Genomic DNA, 6882 nt, shown 5'->3' with positions numbered 1-6882 from the left:
ATGTTAGATGTAACCATTTCTATTTAAATAGATCCTTTAATTTACCTCTGAATGTGTAATCAAACAGTTATTTGACATTTTTGTATTCAAAATTTGTTTTGCAAATTCATCCTCACTGTTTCGCATAATTGAAATAACCCAAACCACTTTCCAACTTTTTTTTTTTTTCTACATGCCTCCCACCAAGGAAATTACAAGACGTCTATCTAGTTGGCTTTGTGTTTCCTCTTCTAACAGGAGAGCTTTACAGTGCTGGAAAAGGGAGCGGCTCAAACAAGCAGACAGATCCTGATCAGATATTCAAAAGTGCTTTCAAAGGAGTGGAGTAGTGGGTGTCAATAAGCTACTCCATGTAATTACTTCCTATTCTCAGGATCCGCCTTTGAGTGCAGGCTTCTGACTCACCAGGCTGCTCCAAGTTAGTTTCTGCTGGGTTTCCCCACTGCCTCCTACACGTGAATCACCTCTGGAATGAAGTTTCTACCGTATCCTTAACAACCGTGCAGAAACCAGGCACTGACAGTGAACTTCGATCTTTCCACTAAGAACCAGACCCTAGGCTGAGAGGGTGAAAAATGATGTGGCAGGTACCACCGCCAGCCAAGCTCCCAGATGACAGTCCCCCCGACCCCAGGCATTCGTCAGCAGCACTCCAGTTTCAGCGTGGTTTTCCCCACCCACCCAGGTAGTTAAACTGGCATCTTGTCTTGCAGCTTGCAGCTGCCGGCCACTGAACTCTGCCCTTGCCTCACTGGTTCCCAAATTTGGGTGCACAGTGGAAACACCTGGAGATTAACACACACAGACCACATCACACCACAACACAACAACAACCCCAAACCTCACTGTCATCTCAAAACAGTCTAATTAAATGGTTTGGGATGAGATATGACATCAGGATTTTTCACAGTTCCCCAGGCAGCAAAATTTGGGAACCTTTGCGTTGAAGAAGCATTGTTCTTCCCATCCAAGGGAAACTGGCCAGTTGAGCTTACCTAACGACCACTCGGTGGGCTCCCCAAACCCCTATCTCGGAGATCTACTGACAGCCCCTAACCGGTATGTTGATTAATTTGGCAGCAAAGAACGCTAGCAAAGCAAGGGTCATTTCCAGAATGGAAGGTTGGCAAGGACCCCTGCCCCTGCCCACCCCCCTTGTTAAAAACTAAGCTAAATTTAGTGTTTAAACGAAGCATCTCAAACGTTGTTATTCTTTCGGTTACCTTTTGATCTCTGTTCTGTTTCATTCCACAGTGTCTTGTTTGGCAAAGTTGGAAAGCTCGGGTCCTTCAGACTAGAAGCAGGTGCTGCGTCAAACCTCAATCGAGAGGGGACTGCACTCTTCACCTCGCTGGGACCAAACCGCCGCGTCGCAGTGCGGCCCCCAGGGCAGATACTATGCTAATCAAGAAAGTTCTTCCGTCTCCTCGCGGGCGGGCGGGTGCAGGTTTGAACACTTAACCCTTGATTTTACGTGACTGCACTACAGTGCGCTTAGTAACCTCCTCTAGCCTAGCGGGTCTGGACCACATTCCATGCTTTTGGAAAAGAAGACGATGTGCTCAAGAGATGGAGAAACCCGCAGGGAGCGTACAGCAGTGTTGGCTGGTGCCCGGGCGAAGGGACGGCTCATGTTTGGAATATTAATTACTCCACGCGCTACTGACCCAGCGAGGACTAGCAGAAGGGGGCTGGGGGTTAAGACAAAGGCTCCTCCTGAGCTGCAGCGCCCCTGCCTCCGAGGTTACAGCTCTGCCCTCTGCACTGGGCGGCCCTTGGCACGGGACTGGCAAAGTGACTCAAGGGGATGACCTAGTCCACTGGCCCTTTCGGGGTCTCAAATTCTGCATGACCGAGCGCTCCGGGTTCAGAAGGGAGGGTCTTTCTGTGCCCACCCCTCCTGCCCGCCCTTTGTGGGATTTGTGGTCACTGCCCAACCCTTCGAAGGGTGGACTGAAGAATTTCTTACGCAAACAGAATGGGGAGTCTCTGAGTTGCTCCCGCCCTGAGCGCAGGGCGCTCCTTGCAGAAAACCACTTGAGATCAGAAATAATAACCCGCACTCTTTCCCACCCATCCGGCTCCCGCGTCCCGGGCGCCGGGAGCACAGGCGGGAGCCGGAGTCGGAATGGAGAGGTGGGGCTGCTCTTCGCTGGAGAAGCCCTGGGGGAGGCAGCTGGGCTGGGGGGCGGTCCAAGGTTTGATCCCCAGCCGGCTGTTGCCCGTGCGCTGCACTTCCTGGTCTGCCCCGAAGCGCACAGCCCCTGCCAGCGCCCCTAGTTCTCAGTCCCTGCGCCCCAACTCCGTCGCCCTGAGGTCCGCGCGCTACGGGCGCGCACTCGCAAGACCCCCTCCTTCTCCAGCGCCAAGAGTCCTGGCCAGCCCTGCTCTCACCCCCCAGCCGGTCCACTTTGCCTCTGCCAGCGTGGCAGCCCTGATTCCCTCCCCTTTCCCGGGGTGCGCAGCTCTGGAGCCCCGAAGGAGGGATGCAGCCCGCAGGAGCGCGGCGGGTGCACACCCGGGGGCCGCGGCGCTGACCCCTGCACAACTTCTTGCTGGGCTTGGAGACCCCCGGTCCCGCCGGCTGAGGGACGGGCGGACTGCAGCCCCCAGGCGGCGGAAGGAGGCGCGGCCAGCGTCTGCCCTGGGAGGGACTGCGCCAGAACTGGGGGTGTCCGGGTGCGCCAGGGCGGTACCGCTTTAAATGCACTTGACTCACCTGCTCCGGCGCCGTCGCCTCCTTCCTCTACTGACAGCTGGGGGCTTTGTTTTCTCCACCCACCCGGCCGATCGCGCTCCGCCCCCTCCGCCACACGTGACTCGCCGTCTGCTACCGCTGCCGCCCGGCGGGGCCACCCGTGAGAGCCCGGCCAGGGCCACCCCTTCCCGGGGGCTGCGGGGTGCAGGTGGGGGCGGCCGCCGCCGAGAGGCCTGGGCAGGTCTGAGGCGACCCGCCGGCGGGTCAGTCCCTAACGCTGGTTAGGGCCCTAGGAAGCCAGGGTGAGTTTGTGACAAGGAATAAAGTGGCAGCCGGTGAAAGGAGCCGAACTGTTGGGCCCCAGCCGAGAGGGAGGAGGCCAGCGCGGCTCAGAAAGGGGACTTAAGAGGCGACCCCACACCCTGAATTAAGTACCTGTAACTGGGGGCCTGCACACCAACCGGCTTGCATCTGCTTTTTACAAACACTTGCACCAAATGTTTGTACTCATACCTGGGAACAATGGATACTGCGGAGCAAACTAGTTTTGTCCTGAACATTATTAATTAAACTAGGCAATTCTAAGCTGAACAATATGATAAACAATGTAATAAATAATAGCAAGTTCTACTGAGGTTTGAAATCTGCTTGTTGGTGCTCGTTGATATTTGGATTCTATTTGGAAAATGGAATCAGGCTGGAGACACTAACTCCAGATTATTGATGTGGGCACTTGTCCATTTGGAAGAGCATGGAGCTTTAATGAAATGAATTGAGAAAATGTTCTGGCTTCAGGACCCAGCTCCGTATCTGCTGCTTTTGGAAGTGGTCCTGACTGTTACTGATCTCCATTGTTTGAAACTGCAAGAACCTGTTGTCTGAATCCTTCCTTTTGCCCTTGGAGAACACACATATACCTTTGTTCTCCTCCAAATTGCAACTCAGGAGAAAGCTTGTCCCCATCTCCCCAGCATCCATTAAAGTGAAGTCTGCAGAGTAGAGTGACTTTGCTCTGTGCTTCCCAAACTTTAATGTGCAGAGGGATCATCTGGGGGCCTTGTTAAAACCAAATTCTGTTTGAGTGGGTCTGAGGTTGGACCTGAGAGTCTGTATTTTTGCAAACACTTAGGTAACATCAGTGTTGCTGGTTTGAGGACCACACTTTGAGTAGCAAGGTTCAGAGCACCCTTTTGGCGTTGGCCAGCCTATTTTGAGTCACGACTGCACCACTTAATAGCTTTGTGACTTTAGGCAAGTTTCTTTTCTTCCTTCCTTCCTTCCTTCCTCCCTCCCTCCCTCCCTCCCTCCCTTCCTTTAAAAATATTTATTTATTTATTTGGCTGTGTCAGGTCTTAGTTGCGGCATGTGGGATCTTCAGTTACGGCATTCGAACTCTTAGTTGCGGCATGCATGTGGGATCCCTGACCAGGGATGGAACCCAGGCCCCCTGCATGGGGAAGGCGGAGTCTTACCCACTGGACCACCACAGAAGTCCCTAGGCAAGTTTCTTAACACTTAAGCCTCCACAGCTGTAAAATAGGGATGATCCAACTCAATCTTGAAGATTAAGTGAGAAAACCCATTTAAAGCACCTAGTGTAGTGCCTGGGACACAAACCTAGGGTTTAACAAACGTTAGCTAATTAGCTGTTGGGGGCATACTTGCGGGAGCAAAGTTGGCACAAAGTCCAACATACCAGCAGGGGGAGCAGTGTGTGAAATGGGCTCAGGGGATGAGGCAGCCTGCCGGAGGGTAAGTACTCTATGCCCAAGGGCACCTAGCACCACCAGATGTGTAGAATAAGTTTGTTAAATAAATGAACAGCCATAATGCAGAGCAAATCACACATGCTTAAAAGTTCTTCTGTTTCTTCTGAAAAACTGTAAATCTTGATAAATTAGTTCTGGGACATTGAATTAAAAAATCATTTTGCTTTTTATTACACATAATGTCCAGGTGCCTGTTGGAAGGATAATCTATTTTAATCTCCGAGTGAGTAAATGGATTGTTACAGAGTAGTACATTTTTTATCCTCATTAAAAACCTTGAAATTTAACTGGAAATGAATTTATTAATGAAGATATGGTATTCTTAGCTTTCAAAATGAATGGGTATTGTCATCATAGTTCCCATATTTCCCTTCTTTGCTTCTCCTCTCTCTGCCACCCCATCCCCATATCACTGTTTCCTAAGACTCTTTTCTTGGCTTTTTATTTTTCTCACTTTCTGCCATTTCCCTTGGAAATTTTATTTCTATCTTATTTTCAACTTTCAAGTCTGTGGAGATTACTTCTGAATCTATACCTACATTCTTGACCTGTTTCCAAGCTCCATTTCTGGATTACCAATTACTTGCTAGGCATTTCCACTGATTTTCCCACTAGCCTAGAAGTTTCAGTGTGTTCTAAATTAAACTCCTTTCTCCTCTCATAAAATGGATACCTCCTCAGTAATAAATCAAGATGATCATTTGCATTGGAAAGCCCTCAGTGCTAATTCAGGGACCTGGCAGGGGTGTGGTTCACACAGTATGATTGTTCCAGCTGCCTTCTTGCTGCTCCCAGATATTTCTGTGAGACTTTCCTTCAATAATGACTGGGGCCAACTCATGTGTAAACACAACTCACTGGTATAACAGCCACATATGCTGCTGTGGGCTGCTGCATAAATGGTGATCAGGGTGAACTGATCGGGTGGGAGACTACATCCATCAGAGTAGCCTAGATTATGCTGCTGTGACAGACACCACCAAAATCTCAGTGGCTTGCTCCATATGACAAAAATTAATTTCCTGCTCAATGCAAAGTCTCCAGGGCAGCTCTCAGGGTGAATCATCATCTAGCCTGCTTCATTCCTGTGACCTCTCCATGAGCACCATGGCAAGGGAAGAGAATATGGAAAATTGTGCACCAAACCTTAAATGCTTTCACCCAGTCAAAGGAAGGGGCATGGTCATTACCTAACTTTAAGGGGGTATGTGCTCAGAAGAAATGGGGAAGTAGAAATCTTGGGGGGCATGAGTAGTGTCTACCATAGGAATCCATTCTACTACTACATAGGAGGGTTAGGGATAATATTAAACTGAAAACAGTCTAGTTATAGTAGAGGGTGAGCGTAGATTACCAGTTTGAGGAAGCTGCATGTGGAGCCTTTGGGAAAACAACATCATTGCTGTTATGATACAATATTGATATTATATAGACAGACACTTATAAGTGAGAAATTCTGTCTCTCTGCCTGTCAGGGTCACCTTATGATTTAGTCAAGGTCAGTCTTTCCAGGAGTTGATCATCCAAACTCTTCTGTCACACAAGAGCGGGGAAGTATCTTACATCTTGATTATACCCTGAGGAACACACCAACCATTACATAAGTAAGCTTACATCAACACAAGCAAATGTGCTAATTTTGCTGACTTTGTTGGTCATTCTCTACTTGAGGAATGAATGTGTATCTCAAGAAGGAAATATTTTAGCAGTTTCAAATTGTCCCATATTTCTCCTATGATTGACTGAGACAAATTATGCCCTTGACAAAGAATGTTCTTGTTCTTCAAGAGAATGTTGAAATGTAGCCCTGAGTATAAAAATAAAATCATAAAAATCAGTCCATAAGCAAGGAGAAAAAAATCACTCATCAATGTGAATAAAATAAAATCATGGTTTTCAATAAGCTTTTGGGCTTCTTTCCCTAAAGAGCAGAGATTCTGTCAACTAAACTTGCTTCCTACATCTCCCAATGCTTCACGTGCCTAAAAAGGATAAAGCATTGATGAATGCTGTAAACTCTAAGATGCTGTAAAGATATAGGATATTATAATATGTTGTTGGGCACTAAAATAGTGCCTTTGATCACAACAATTTTATATTGTCTCTGTCCACATCCATCAGTGATACCCCTTTTGAAACATTTACTTCTCATAAAACAGGTCCCAAATAAATATTTTTATATAACACCAGTATCTTCCTAAGGCTATATTCTGAAAGCTTCAATGCCACATTTCCACAAATATCTAACATGGGAGATTAAAAAGGAGAGGCAGAGTTTATCAGTTAATATTTTAAATTGTTTGCTCAAATCCTTTTCATTTTATCTGATTTATTTTTAACTCTGAGTCTTTGCTAAGCTGTAATAGTGCTCTAAGTATAAATCATAACCTCAAGAGATATGCTGCAGGGGCTTCC

At 47.9% G+C, this 6882-nt stretch overlaps 1 protein-coding gene across 1 annotated transcript in view; it reads right to left on the bottom strand.

Moving 5' to 3' along the window:
* Window positions 1–2787, bottom strand: part of MAPRE2 (microtubule associated protein RP/EB family member 2) — a 160062-nt gene extending 157275 nt beyond the window's left edge. The window contains exon 1 of the mRNA XM_082640970.1: window positions 2720–2787. The gene's annotated coding sequence lies outside the window, so the exon portion shown is untranslated. The remainder of the gene's footprint in view (window positions 1–2719) is intronic.
* Window positions 2788–6882: the final 4095 nt, after the last annotated feature.

This window comes from Mesoplodon mirus, assembly GCF_964341445.2.
Source record: "Mesoplodon mirus genome assembly, chromosome: 13".
NCBI classification, from domain to species: domain Eukaryota; kingdom Metazoa; phylum Chordata; class Mammalia; order Artiodactyla; family Ziphiidae; genus Mesoplodon; species Mesoplodon mirus.
Note: the sequence above shows the minus strand (reverse complement) of the source record. Positions and strands in the feature narration are given on the sequence as shown.